Genomic DNA, 15,689 nt, shown 5'->3' with positions numbered 1-15,689 from the left:
CCTCTTGACATCACCCACGTTTCTCAACTTCTTAGATGGGCGAGTACCTTGGGTTAGGTGAGAATGGGTGCGTCTGAGGTCAGGGCACTCCAGCTGAGTAGCGTGCCAGCTGAGTTGCTCCAGCTGAGTGGCGTGCCGGGCAACACGTCCCGTAAACGGCATTCTAGCCGTACCATCCAGGACTTCACCTACAGAGACACCACGTACAACAGAGGACTCCATTTCTTCGCGAAACCTGCACACTTGACAGCTTGCGACACGGCACGCCTGAGGGTTACGACTCCCAAAGTCAGAAGGTAAGTTGGCGATACCATCAATATGCCTAACCTGCACATGGTAACGGCTGGCAGTGGAGAGGAATGAAGTCACTCTGGAACTGGGTGAGAACTCGCCACGCATGAGTTTGCTGGAAGCTTGGACGCAGGGCCAACTGTCCGTCAATACTTGGAAAACTGTCCGTCAATACTTGGACAACTGTCCGTCAATACTTGGACAACTCTCCATCAATACTTGGACACTGTGGTGAGATTGGACGATGAACGGCGTGAAGTGCCGGATCGCTGCCCCAATACACAGGAGCGATTTTGTTCATATTTGGCACAAAGACAAGACGCGATGATACACATATGCACATCATTTTGTTTCGCGATACGATCTAAGATGGCCGACTGGTAGACTGGCGGCCATTTTAGTTGTAAAAAACCCCGATATTGAACACGTCATCAACCATTTCTCAGATACCCATTTACCGATGTTGTTCAAATTTGGCATATAGCTAATGAATGATGGCTTACATATGCACGCCATTTACATTTTGACATTAGATCCAAAATGGCTGACTGGCGGCCATTTTGTTACTTATACGTGTCCCCATCCATTTCTCAGACTTGCATTTACCGATGTTGTTCAAATTTGGCATATAGCTAATGAATGATGGCTTACATATGCACGCCATTTACATTTTGACATTAGATCCAAAATGGCTGACTGGCGGCCATTTTGTTACTTATACGTGTCCCTATCCATTTCTCAGACATGCATGGACCGATTTTGTTCAAACTTGGTACAAAGACAATACATGAGAGTTTGAGAGTGTACATATGCAGAAGATTTTGTTTTGTAATCCGACCAAAGATGGCCGACTGACGGACTTTAACTCCATACAGCAAAATTAGTAAAACGATGGGGACTATGACATTTTATGTCTTTTCTTCTTGTTATTGCTATTATTATTATTATTATTATTATTATTACGAGCAACAGTACCCGCCCTACGGGTGGGGCTCAATTGGGAGGCCAAAATGAAAAGGCAAAATATCAGAAATTGAAGGCTTTTTTATTTTAAACGATTCATATAAACATCCGTTAAATCATATCACACGTAAATTGTGGAGTTGACGACAATTAAAGTTGTGGATGGATTCGGATGAAACTGGGTGGACAGGTGTGTGTGTGTGTGACAAGGAAGAATTGATTCAATTTTGATAAATATGCGGATACGAGACTTTCAAATTGTTGTGATTCTTCACCATTGAGAGATAGGGCAAAAACGATAAACTGTATATCATGATATTTCAAAAAGTTGTGAGTGGGTTAATGCAAAACGAGTCGGATGAGTTGGTAGGTGACAAGAACATGTCAAATCGATTTACAAACATACACACACATACGCGACATGGCCAAAAGTATGCAGACACCCATATCTAATTAGTGGATTCGGCTGTTTCAGCCACACGCATGCTGACAGGTATATATAATCAAGCACACAGCCATGCAATCTCCATAGACAAACATTGGCAGTAGAATGGGCCGTACTGAAGAGCTCCGTGACTTTCAACGTGGCACCGTCATAGGATGCCACCTTTCCAACAAGTCAGTTCGTCAAATTTCTGCCCTGCTAGAGCTGCCCCGGTCAACTGTGAGTGCTGTTATTGTGAAGTGGAAACGTCTAGGAGCAACAACAGCTCAGCCGTGAAGTGGTAGGCCACACAAGCTCACAGAAGAGGACTGCTGAGTGCTGAAGCGCGTAGTGCATAAAAATCGTCTGTCTTCGGTTGCAACACTCACTACCGAGGTCCAAATTGCCTCTGGAAGCAACGTCAACACAACAACTGTTCGTTGGGAGCTTCATGAAATGGATTTCCATGGCCAAGCAGCCGCACACAAGCCTAAGATCACCATGCGCAATGCCAAGCGTCGGCTGGAGTGGTGTAAAGCTCACCACCATTGGACTCTGGAGCAGTGGAAACACGTTCTCTGGAGTGGTGAATCACTCTTCACCATCTGGCAGTCCGACGGACAAATCTGGGTTTGGTGGATGCTAGGAGAATGCTACCTGCCTGAATGCATAGTACCAACTGTAAAGTTTGGTGGAGGAGGAATAATGGTCCGGGGCTGTTTTTCATGGTTTAGGCTTGGCCCCTTAGTTCCAGTGAAGGGAAATCTTAACGCCACAGCATACAATGATATTCTAGACGATTGTGTGCTTCCAACCTTGTGGCAACAGTTTGGGGAAGGCCCTTTCATGTTTCAGCATGACAATGCCCTCGTGCACAAAGCGAAGTCCATACAGAAATGCTTTGTCAAGATCGGTGTGGAAGAACTTGACTGGCCTGCATAGAGCCCTGACCTCAACCGCATCAAACAACCTTTGGGATGAATTGGAACACCGACTGTGAGCCAGGCCTAATCACCCAACATCAGTGCCCGACCTCACTAATGCTCACAATGTGATGAGGTCACAATGTTTCATCCACAGGGCTGAATGGAGGCAAATCCCCGCAGCAATGTTCCAACATCTGGTGGAAAACCTTCCCAGAAGAGAGGAGGCTGTTATAGCAGCAAAGGGGGGGGGGGGGGGGGGCAACTCCATATTAATGCCCATGATTTTGGAATGAGATGTTCAATGAGCACATACAGGTGTGATGTTTGGGTGTCCGCATACTTTTGGCCATGTAATACACACACACACACACACCTCGTTTTTTTCATTTCTGTTCCTCACAATTCTATCTCTCTCTTTTATTCACACACACACACACACACACACACACACACACACACACACACACACACACTCATGCATACACTCCATTATATATCGATCAGGTGGAAAGCAGAATGACGGGATGAGAAACAAGAATGTCACCGTGACTCTTTATTAAGCCGCAGAAAATAAACCAAAGCAAAGCACGAGTAGCACTGGCAAGTGAATGACGTCACGGCGCGGCGAACACGCATCCAAATTCAAAAAGTCTCTTTTGCCGTCATTTGTCCAAACCGTCGTGTAATCGATGCGCACCGACATATTCAAGGTAGACCGTCAAACATACTGTCCAATGGGACCGGTGACGTCAGCTTGGACCGCTCAATCCACAGGGCTGATCCTCATAGACCACAAGCAGCCTCATAGACCACTAACCTCCTCCCCCCCCCCCCCCCCCCCCCACACTCCACCCCACCCGAGCGTGGAGAGGAAACCGGCACAAGGAAACGTTGCGAGTTCAACTGTTAACAGATAAACAGTTTGTAGAACGTTCTCAAAAAGGCAAACGGTCTTTACACCGAGTTTACTTCTCCATTGCTGTTTACTGTGAGTATTTCATATTTGAATATATATTTATTTCTAACAATCAATTAATTATCTTATAATATGCTGTTTATAAACGAGTTGGTAAAAGATGAAATAATATCGATCAATTCGTCATTATGACCATATTTACGAGGTTATTAAACCGGTGAAGGTGTGTCGTGACGTCACAGTGTATGTTTTTATTTATTTATATATTCGATATGGTGTTCGTGTCGTTTAACGTTCTTCGTGTTTTATTTTCATCAACTCCGCACGAACAGGTTCAAGTACCGTCCCCATTGTTTTGTTTCTTGTGCACCTGTTGACCGTGTTTCTATATAACTAGGCATGCCCTAGGCCCTAGGGCATGCCCGTACTATATCTATATCTAAAATTATATCCCCCCCCTCTATTTACATGAAATGGTTTGGTCCAAAGCGAACGGCTTGCGAGTACGGTGACAATCCCCCCCCCCTCTATTTACATGCAATGGTTTGGTCCAAAGCGAACGGCTTGCGAGTACGGTGACAATCCCCCCCTCTATTTACATGAAATGGTTTGGTCCAAAGCGAACGGCTTGCGAGTACGGTGACAATCCCCCCCCTCTATTTACATGGAATGGTTTGGTCCAAAGCGAACGGCTTGCGAGTACGGTGACAATCCCCCCCCTCTATTTACATGGAATGGTTTGGTCCAAAGCGAACGGCTTGCGAGTACGGTGACAATCCCCCCCCTCTATTTACATGGAATGGTTTGGTCCAAAGCGAACGGCTTGCGAGTACGGTGACAATCCCCCCCCCTCTATTTACATGAAATGGTTTGGTCCAAAGCGAACGGCTTGCGGAGTTTGGTAAAGAAATCGCCATAACGTGCACAAACGCGCAGGAAAGCGAAAGAATCGCAAATTAGTTTTAATTAGTTTTAAAACATAGTTTAACGGCAACATAGTTTGCCAACGTGAAATAAATGAATACGCTCTCAAATGTGCCGTCCGAGGCAGAGTCTGTTCGCCACGTTCGGCACACGTGATAACTCGCTGCTCTCTGATTGGTTGAATCGTTTTTTGGACATAGCTCGGTAAGTAATTGTCCGATTAATATGAAACCTTGAAAAGGCACATCCTCGGGTCCCCAGCAATATACCTGGCAAGTTTCAAGTATATCGGACCCGTGGTTGTCGAGAAACAGCGGTCACAGACAAACACACAGACATACACACATACATACACACACACACCCACACACACACACACAGAGATTACTGGAATTATAGATAGATGTCCCAAAGGTGTGAGTCACTGACAAACGTGTTTATGAGTTTCTTGCAGGTACAAATGAATACATTTTAGAAAACGGAATCAAATATTATATCGGAGTATATACGTATCTATCTATAATTCCAGTAATCTCTGTACGTCTGTACGTTTGTACGTCTGTTTGTCTGTGACCGCTGTTTCTCGACAACCACGGGTCCGATATACTTTTAACTTGCCAGGTATATTGCTGGGGACCCGAGGATGTGCCTTTTCAAGGTTTCATATTAATCGGACAATTACTTACCGAGCTATGTCCAAAAAACGATTCAACCAATCAGAGAGCAGCGAACGATCGCGTGTGCCGAACGTGGAGGACACACTCTGCCTCGGATGGCACATTTGAGAGCGTATTCATTTATTTCACGTTTGCAAACTATGTTGGCGTTAAACTATGTTTTAAAACTAATAAAACCGAATTTGCGATTCATTCGCTTTCCTGCGCGTTTGTGCACGCGATGGCGATTTCTTTACCAAACTCCGGAAGCCGTTCGCTTTGGACCAAACCATTTCATGTAAATAGAGGGGGGGGGGGATATAATTTTAGATATAGATATAGTACGGGCAATGCCCTAGTCTATCTATAATTCCAGTAATCTCTGTGTGTTTGTTTGTTTGTACGTTTGTCTGTGACCGCTGTTTCTCGACAACCACGGGTCCGATATACTTTAAACTTGCCAGGTATATTGCTGGGGACCCGAGGATGTGCCTTTTCAAGGTTTCATATTAATCGGACAATTACTTACCGAGCTATGTCCAAAAAACGATTCAACCAATCAGAGAGCAGCGAGCTATCGCGTGTGCCGAACGTGGCGGACACACTCTGCCTCGGATGGCACATTTGAGAGCGTATTCATTTATTTCACGTTTGCAAACTATGTTGCCGCTATGTTGGCGTTAAACTATGTTTTAAAACTAATAAAAACCCCGGGGGGATTGTCACTGTACTCGCAAGCCGTTCGCCGTTCGCTTTGGCGTTGCGAATGGACCAAAACATTTCATGAACCAAACCATTTCATGTAAAGCGTTCGCCGTTCGCTTTGGCGTTGCGAATGGACCAAAACATTTCATGGACCAAACCATTTCATGTAAATAGAGGGGGGGATATAATTTTAGATATAGATATAGTACGGGCATGCCCTAGTTATATAAATTGGTGCAGTTCAAATCGATCTATTTTATTTATATCATACATGACAGACTGACAGTGCACAAGATCTACAGGCTCCTCCATTTAGCGACATAAAGGACGAATTACACATTCTTGTGCCACCTTCAGTCGAATGTCAGGCATTGACAGCAGGTTCGTGAAGGACTTGCACAAACAACGTACCCAGTCTGGATGGATCTTTCCCCAAATCAATGGCGAATCTGCATATGGCGAATCCGCGAATGTTCCGGTTAGAAAGTAGAAACCCAGACGTCATTACCTCATTCATGTTTAAATTCAATATCTCTATTTTCATTCCAAAACAGCATCATTCCAATCATAAACTAGAACGGCACTCAGTAGAGAGCATACATACCTCCGCCTGGTTGGCCATATCACTCAATGGTGAAGAATCACCGAAAAAATTAAATAATTCTCATATCCGAATCCGTATTCAGATCTTCACCAAAATCGAATCGAATCGTCCTTGTCAGACACCCACCCTGTCTAACAAGTTTCGTCCAAATCCATCCACAACTTTTTGAGATATCCTGCTATGTATCGTTTTTCGCCCGATCTCCGAATGGTGAAGAATCACTTAAGAAACTACTAGCCGGATCCGAATCCGGATCTTCACCAAAATCGAATCATTTCGTCCTTGTGACATACACTACATCTCTGCCAAATTTCGTCCGAATCCGTCCACAACTTTTTGAGATATTTTGTTCACAAACAAACAGACAAACGGGCAAACAGACAGGGGGTGAAAACATAACCTCCATCCACCTTTAGTGGCGGAGGTAATTAATACTATAATAAAATACTGTGTTAAATCACGATTATATTGAGATATTATCAAACCAGCCCATTGTCGTCATCTGTTCACTTCTGGATTTGTGAGCAGGTCCGTATCGAGCCAGTTGTTAAATTATAATTTTATGAGGAATTTATTAAAGCTCCTACCTACCTTACAATATCCGCTGGGACCCCAAAACATTCCACAGAAGGTTTGGCAGGGCCAGCCCCAAAACTGAGGGAGTAGTTTTGGGATGGATAGACAGACAGACAGACACTCCTGTTTTATAATACTAGGGCATGCCCGTACTATATATATATCTAAAATTATATCCCCCCCCTCTATTTACATGAAATGGTTTGGTCCATTTGCAAAGCCAAAGCGAACGGCTTGCGAGTACGGTGACAATCCCCCCCCCCCCTCTATTTACATGAAATGGTTTGGTCCAAAGCGAACGGCTTGCGAGTACGGTGACAATCCCCCCCCTCTATTTACATGAAATGGTTTGGTCCAAAGCGAACGGCTTGCGAGTACGGTGACAATCCCCCCCCTCTATTTACATGAAATGGTTTGGTCCAAAGCGAACGGCTTGCGAGTACGGTGACAATCCCCCCCTCTATTTACATGAAATGGTTTGGTCCAAAGCGAACGGCTTGCGGAGTTTTGTAAAGAAATCGCCATAGCTCGGTAACTACTTGTCCGATTAATATGAAACCTTGAAAAGGCACATCCTCAGGTCCCCAGCAATATACCTGGCAAGTTTCAAGTATATCGGACCCGTGGTTGTCGAGAAACAGCGGTCACAGACAAACACACAGACATACACACATACACACACACACACACACACACACACACACACACACACACACACACACACACACACACAGAGATTACTGGAATTATAGATAGATACATACATACATACATACATACATATATATATATATATATATATATATATATATATATATATATATATATATATATATATATATATATATATATTGTTACAGACGTGGCTTGGATGTTATTTACCGAGCGGTTTTATGGTATGACCACGTCTGCACAAGTTACCCGATTGTGCCCGAACGTTGACTAGTCGCGCGATGCTGGCTCAATAAGAAAAAGAAGACACCCGGCTGGATTACAATAACACAATACGACACCAATGTTTCAATTCTCAAGACCTCCGGAGGAGATTATATTCGTACGGAAAGGTCAGATTACAGGGGCTAGAGGTATAATCACAGAAAGACAGGCACTTAGACACACTCTTATATTAACCCCGGACAGACGACAGACAAACGGGACAACGGCTGACTCACACGGGGGTTGATGACAGGAAAGCGGGTATCGATGGCTCCAGGTCCTCCTGGGCTCGGGGCAGGGTACAGTACGGTCCGGTCCGGTCCAAAGATGCGGGGAGGTATCGTCGCGCTGGGGGTGGCGGTGGCTTCTCTCTCCAAGCTGAGGCGCATCTGACGTCACGTCCGGCGCGGGGCCGCGTATATCCGGCGGGGAGTGACACGCCCTCGGCTCGTTAGCTCCGCCCCAGATGGAATCGGCACGTTGCTTCTCATTGGGTGCGTGGGGGGGTTACTGGCTCCGCCCCTGACGAGGAGCTGACAGCCAGCCCCTTCGGGGTAACGCCGTGGAGCGCATGGTCATGGCGGGTAACCGAGCCGGTGTGAGGACGCACACTCCCCGCCCCTCTGTTGTTGTAGTCGTAGTTGTAGTTGTAATTGTTGTTGTAGTTGTTGTTGTAGTTGTAATTGTTGTTGTAGTTGTTGTTTGGGGAAGAAGATGGGAGGAGGTATGGGAAAGGTCCTAAACTCACTACTGATGCCATATAATCACATTCTGGTGCAACGAAGAGTCATAATTAATGGAAACGAGGCCTTAACTGACATAGATTAAGAATAACTAGGAAGATGTCCGAAAGTTGTCTACGTGTGGTGCGGTGGACCTGGGCACGACATTTAATGGGGGAATAAGGGGAAGGTCGGCTCTACTGATTGTTATTTACATGCAATGGGACTAGGGAATGGGGGATTGGGGAAAGTTGGGGAGTATTGGAGAAAATAGGGGAATATTTACAAGCGGATATGGAGGCCAAATTCCATATTCGCAACATTGCACCCTTCTCTACCCTCGGGGCGTCCCGACCCGATAAATTTTTACCTACTTTAGTGTGGCACGCAATGTAGTTCCCTCTACTATTAACTCTACCCTGAGTGCGACAGTTTTACAGATATTCACAAATGAGTAAATATGTCCCCCTGCGACGTTGCACCCTTCTCCTCACAGAAACACACCCACAGGATAACCGAATCCGGAAAGAATTCTCAAACTAAACATACAGCCGGTAGGGAGCATTATTTACAAGATTACGCTGATATCTACACTACGATCCAGGACCTGTTTTTGGAGGAACACATGCAGATGTTATGCATAGAGAGAGCGCGCTTGCCAGCATCGATACACCAACCCACGAGTGCTCTGTGGCCGACGGCCTTTAATAACGTGCAGAGCACCCTTCCCGAGCATCAAAAGCACCACCCCACCACCAATCGGTGCAGTCACCATTGTTCATTGGAATAAAAATAAATTCGACAACCCCTAACCCTGCAGGTGTCTCTTGCTCTTCGTGTGGCCTTCAGTGGTGTTAATTAACAGTGGTTCACCTTTATGGCATAGGTGCCACGTTGACCCATAGGTCCATCCCCGGGTGGTGCTTGGCCGCAAACGAACTGCGGTCCATTGTGGGTGGCCACAAACATTGCGGTCCATATGGTGTATCGATCCCGGCAGCAAACAGCGAAAGTGCAGGCCCACAACTGCGCAGCCAGCACCTCTCTCTCCTCTCTCTCTACCCCAAAGCCAGATCCTCGGAGGTGGGAGACAAAAGAAGAACCAAGTGAGTAAGGTGGTAAGGGCGCAAAAGTGCACGCAATATAAGGTAATGCACACTGGGGGCACATGGGAACCAGGTGAGACAGGTACGTTCCTATCGTACGCCCCCCCCCCACCAGGTAACCTACATGGCCCCTCCCTTACCCCTTACTGTATCCACACAACACAACACTACCCATAAACATCTACTTTACAAATCAACAAACATCCCTACTGTCTTCCCCGTTCCTCCCATAAACCAAATTCGTCTTCTCTCCCTCCTAACCAATCAAATTTGCCATTTTCAACTCTCATCAAAATTTGCCATTTTCAACTCAACATCAAAATTTGCCATTACCAATTCATCATCAGTCCCTCCTAGGGAGGGAGAGATGGAATCACCCCAATGTCTCATCCACGTCGTGATGCGTCTCACAAATCCTCACAGCAATCTCATTTCCTGCACAAAACAAAGAAAACACAGGTGTGGAGTCATCATCATCACCACAGGTAAGTGGCTGCGTATGGTGCGACAGGTTCATCAATCCTAACTATCGCCTAAATGACTTTAACAACTTTACACTACCCGGGGTCTTTCTCCGGCCAAACCATTGGCCCTCTTACACTATGGGTTCTAAAAAACCAATTCCCATTGGCCAAACTGTGGTGCTCTTCAATTTGGGGTCTCACTCCCCCGATTCATCTCCCGGTGCCCTCGTACAATTTCTGGGCTGTGACGTGTACCTCTCCCAGTGGGTCTACCCACCTGCACACCTCCACCACTGCAGTTGCCTCCGAGCTTACCTGCTCCTTACCCTAACCTAACTACCAGGGGAAGGCCCTCTGGCACTCTCCCCACTCGGTGCCCTCTCTGGCACTGGGCTACCCGGGTCCATCCTCCGGATCCTCGGGCCCCATCCACAACTCTACCGGCTCCCAGAGCCCACCTGCGGCCTCACCTGGCCGACATCCTCACAGTGGCGGAGTGCCCAACCAACTACACGCACTAACAGGCTACACGCACAGCCATTTCCACAACACTAATGCACCCATTCACAACACCATTCTGCAACCGCACCACAAATGCCAATATCCAACCACAATTTACCTATACCCTCTACCTAACACTTACACTACCCGCCCCGGGTACTCGTGAAAGGGGTCCACTCTTCCCCCATCCACACCTTCGCACCATGCACACCACTCCGTACCACTTACTCCAACTCTCTCCACACACCTGTATTTGCACACCTGTGCTCTCACACCTGGTGCCACCTGCACCCTTCTCTCCCCAAGCGCATTCGCGCTGATCCACAACACTCACTACTCATACACGGCTCCACACACCTGTCCAGTTGCACACCTGTGCAATCACACCTGTTCAATTCTCACACACACGGCATCATCTCAGCTAACTACTCCCTTCTGAAACTTGCGCTTCCCAGTCGTCCCTTTTAAACTATTGCGCTCCCACGTCATTATCATCCACACTAAACTACCTGCGTCCCTACTACAGGTATCAGTCACTAACTAAACTTAACGTTACCTAATGTCAATCCTCGCTAGATCCCTACACACCATATCCTAACCCACCCGGGCTAGTTTTCACTGCCATACACCCCATAAGCTATTGCTCCTTTGCCCCCACCTGTGAGGGATGGTGGATTTGCCATCCCACCACATCGGGGGTCTCTCACTACCAATTTTGCACATCAAATTTCAACAAATTAAAAATTTGCCAATCACTGCCCATCATCTGCCAATTACTACTGCCAATCCCTTGCCAATCATCAAATTTTGTTTTTCTCTAATTTTGGGTCCAAAACACTAACCTCATCTCCCAGTCTACTCACTAATACCTCTCGGTGCGCCAATCCCTGTCCAAAGCCCGGCTTCGTAAAGCCAAGCAATGGATGCTGGTTGTTTTGTGCCAGCGGCTGGATACGTCCGGCACTCGGTGCAGGGACGGGGGCTTACCCGTGCCGAGATCCCACACACCACCTCGGCGTGGAGCCATCCAATGCCCCGATCTAGACCTGCCGGCACGTCTCACCAAAAAGTGGTCGCCATGACGACCCTTTCTATCGGGCTGCCAGCTCCGCCTAGTGGAGCCTGGACGCGGCCGTTCAAAGCGAGGCCCGGCACGCACCGAGGGCCTGCTTCGGCTAAAAGTCGCTCTAACCTCTAACCCGTTTAATGTCGATGCTTCACCTGCATGCTTACACCCCGAAGCCCGTTCCTTGCTCACACATCCAGCCGTGCTCATGCTCCTCGTACCTTTCCTTACACACCCAGGCACACCCATTCCACTCACAGCCTTGGTCACACACCTGACCACCGAACACTTTGGCACACATTCGTTGCTCGCACACCTCACCAATACACCTCTTCGCGCCCCCTCCTCGGTCACCTCCTCTGTGACAATCACAGGTGTGCCCTCATTCGCACACCCAACCACGTGCCTCACCACCAACTCCAGCGTGCATTCCCACTCACGCTCCACCATTCCAGGTGTGCATCCTTCCATCCCAGGTGTACATCCTCTCTCACCTGTCACAACTAACTCACGCTCCATGTCACTCTCACTACTCTCACCTCCATTCTTGACAGCGCACTCACCCTTACTCTTGACAGCGCACTCTTTCCTCGTGCACCTGTCCGTCACACACCTTTCTCGCGCACACTCTTGCGCACACTCTCCCGTCACACCCTCTGTAACACTCACCACCCCGCGCTTCCATGTGCCCCCTCGCACACGCGCTACGACCGACTCACTCTCGCCAGCACCCTCACTCCTTGGCACACACTTTTTCCTCACACACCCCAGAGTCGGACTTTCTTGCACACCTCCATTTTCGCACACCAGACCTGTCGCACACTTCACCAACGGCCTCTCACGAACACCCGGGTCTATCTCGACCCCCAAGCCTCTTAAATCACCTGGCGCATCATACGCACGACCATATTGGTCACCACTTACACCGGGTCCTCTTCCTCTTCGCTTCTCCTCCATCACCTGCGAATCCCTCATCCGGTTAACGAGCACATCACGATCCAAACACAGACTTTGGACCAATTCTTTTATCTCCTCTTTTATCTCTTTGTTATCCCCTCTCCGTCGCTTCTTAATTTCGCTCACCCCTTCTTCCACTTCTTCTAATTTGTGCCTCACCTCTTTTATTCCCCGGTACGTCTCCTCAAGCTCGTCCTCCAAGGCTACCTTGACCGTTTCCATGTGCGTCCTCACCTGCCGGTCCTTCGTCTCCATTACCTCTATCACCTCGTCCAACCTCGTTGTCAGTCCCTCACGTACTATCTGACATTCCCTCTTTGTCGCTATTAAGTCGTTTTTTATGTCGTTTTGTGTCGCTTTTAAACCTCCTAATACTGCAGTGTTCCTTTGAACCTGCTCCGTTAGTCCTTTTTGTCCCTCCGTCAGCTGTTCCACCTCCTGCGTCAGGTCCTCTATGCCCCCTTGTAACTTTACAGTCCCCTTTCTCACCTCCTTTTCCATGTGCTCCTCACAGTGCCTCACCTCCTCGCGCACGCCTCCGACCTCCTCACTCACTCCTCTTCTGATCTCCTCTCCCATCACTTGCATCTCCTGCCCAGATGCCACCCTCATCTGCTCCATTTCCTCCCTGTGAGCATCCAGTTTGGTTTCTACCCCCATTCTGACCCCCTCTATCTGCTGCTCCATTTGTTTAACTTCCCTTTCCGCTTGGTCCCTCATGTCCCTCAATTTGCCTTCCATACTGTTTTCTAACCCCTCTAACCCATTTTTCACTCCCTCTATCTGATTCTCCTGGGCAGCCATTCTATTTTCTACCCCCGTTAACCCATGTTTCACCTCTTTTATCCCGTTGTCTAACCCCTCAAAATTATTGTCTAACTTCCCAATTTTCTTGTCTAACTCCTCAAAATTATTGTCTAACTTCTCACCGGTACCCCTCATTTGGCCCTCTAATCGCCCACTCTGAGCATCCATCCGGTTCCCCATTACCCCCATTTGGTTTCCCAAGTCATTCCTCAGGTCTTCACTTGTCTGGACCATGAGCGCCTTTATTTGTTCCATAAATAGGCCCCAATCCATCGGCGGCGCTGCTACGGTCGCGGGCGCGGTGACCAGCGAGGCGCCATTTTGTGCGTTGCTACCCCCGCTGTTTCGCTCTCCTCACGTGTCTCAATTTGGTCCTGGACCGACCCTGCTTCACTCTCCCCTACCGGACCCCAGCCGTCTTGATCCGCCATAGCGCGACTTTCAAAATTCGGGTTTTGTAAAACAAAACGAATTTCGGCCGCTCCAAATTTTGACCAAATTTTTTTTTTTTCCTCTATTCGTTTTTTTTTTTTTAAAAATTTGGTCGGGCCTCGAATCCCACTCCTGACACCAATTGTTACAGACGTGGCTTGGATGTTATTTACCGAGCGGTTTTATGGTATGACCACGTCTGCACAAGTTACCCGATTGTGCCCGAACGTTGACTAGTCGCGCGATGCTGGCTCAATAAGAAAAAGAAGACACCCGGCTGGATTACAATAACACAATACGACACCAATGTTTCAATTCTCAAGACCTCCGGAGGAGATTATATTCGTACGGAAAGGTCAGATTACAGGGGCTAGAGGTATAATCACAGAAAGACAGGCACTTAGACACACTCTTATATTAACCCCGGACAGACGACAGACAAACGGGACAACGGCTGACTCACACGGGGGTTGATGACAGGAAAGCGGGTATCGATGGCTCCAGGTCCTCCTGGGCTCGGGGCAGGGTACAGTACGGTCCGGTCCGGTCCAAAGATGCGGGGAGGTATCGTCGCGCTGGGGGTGGCGGTGGCTTCTCTCTCCAAGCTGAGGCGCATCTGACGTTACGTCCGGCGCGGGGCCGCGTATATCCGGCGGGGAGTGACACGCCCTCGGCTCGTTAGCTCCGCCCCAGATGGAATCGGCACGTTGCTTCTCATTGGGTGCGTGGGGGGGTTACTGGCTCCGCCCCTGACGAGGAGCTGACAGCCAGCCCCTTCGGGGTAACGCCGTGGAGCGCATGGTCATGGCGGGTAACCGAGCCGGTGTGAGGACGCACACTCCCCGCCCCTCTGTTGTTGTAGTCGTAGTTGTAGTTGTAATTGTTGTTGTAGTTGTTGTTGTAGTTGTAATTGTTGTTGTAGTTGTTGTTTGGGGAAGAAGATGGGAGGAGGTATGGGAAAGGTCCTAAACTCACTACTGATGCCATATAATCACATTCTGGTGCAACGAAGAGTCATAATTAATGGAAACGAGGCCTTAACTGACATAGATTAAGAATAACTAGGAAGATGTCCGAAAGTTGTCTACGTGTGGTGCGGTGGACCTGGGCACGACATTTAATGGGGGAATAAGGGGAAGGTCGGCTCTACTGATTGTTATTTACATGCAATGGGACTAGGGAATGGGGGATTGGGGAAAGTTGGGGAGTATTGGAGAAAATAGGGGAATATTTACAAGCGGATATGGAGGCCAAATTCCATATTCGCAACAATATATATATATATATATATCTATAATTCCAGTAATCTCTGTGTGTGTGTGTGTGTGTGTGTGTGTGTGTGTGTGTGTGTGTGTGTGTGTGTGTGTATGTGTGTATGTCTGTGTGTTTGTCTGTGACCGCTGTTTCTCGACAACCACGGGTCCGATATACTTGAAACTTGCCAGGTATATTGCTGGGGACCTGAGGGTGTGCCTTTTCAAGGTTTCATATTAATCGGACAAGTAGTTACCGAGCTATGGCGATTTCTTTACCAAACTCCGCAAGCCGTTCGCTTTGGACCAAACCATTTCATGTAAATAGAGGGGGGGGGGGGGGGGATTGTCACCGTACTCGCAAGCCGTTCGCTTTGGACCAAACCATTTCATGTAAATAGAGGGGGGGGGGGGGGATTGTCACCGTACTCGCAAGCCGTTCGCTTTGGACCAAACCATT

At 47.9% G+C, this 15,689-nt stretch overlaps 1 protein-coding gene across 16 annotated transcripts in view; it reads left to right on the top strand.

The window, feature by feature from the left end:
• Positions 1-15,689, top strand: part of LOC137432285 (hematopoietic lineage cell-specific protein) — a 96,577-nt gene that overhangs the window by 10,201 nt on the left and 70,687 nt on the right. For 8 of the 16 annotated variants that reach the window (XM_078782999.1, XM_078782998.1, XM_078782997.1 and 5 more), the window contains exon 1: positions 3,455-3,592. The exons of 7 other annotated variants lie outside the window; for them this stretch is intronic. The gene's annotated coding sequence lies outside the window, so the exon portion shown is untranslated. Of the gene's footprint in view, positions 1-3,454; positions 3,593-15,689 lie in introns of those variants that run through there. One more of the 16 variants, XM_068124095.2, reaches the window with a different exon arrangement.

Source organism: Myxine glutinosa, chromosome 8, assembly GCF_964187855.1.
Source record: "Myxine glutinosa chromosome 8, kmMyxGlut1.1, whole genome shotgun sequence".
Taxonomy (NCBI): Eukaryota; Metazoa; Chordata; class Myxini; order Myxiniformes; family Myxinidae; genus Myxine; species Myxine glutinosa.
The sequence above is the reverse complement of the archived record's forward strand: the minus strand, read 5'-3'. Positions and strand labels throughout refer to the sequence as shown.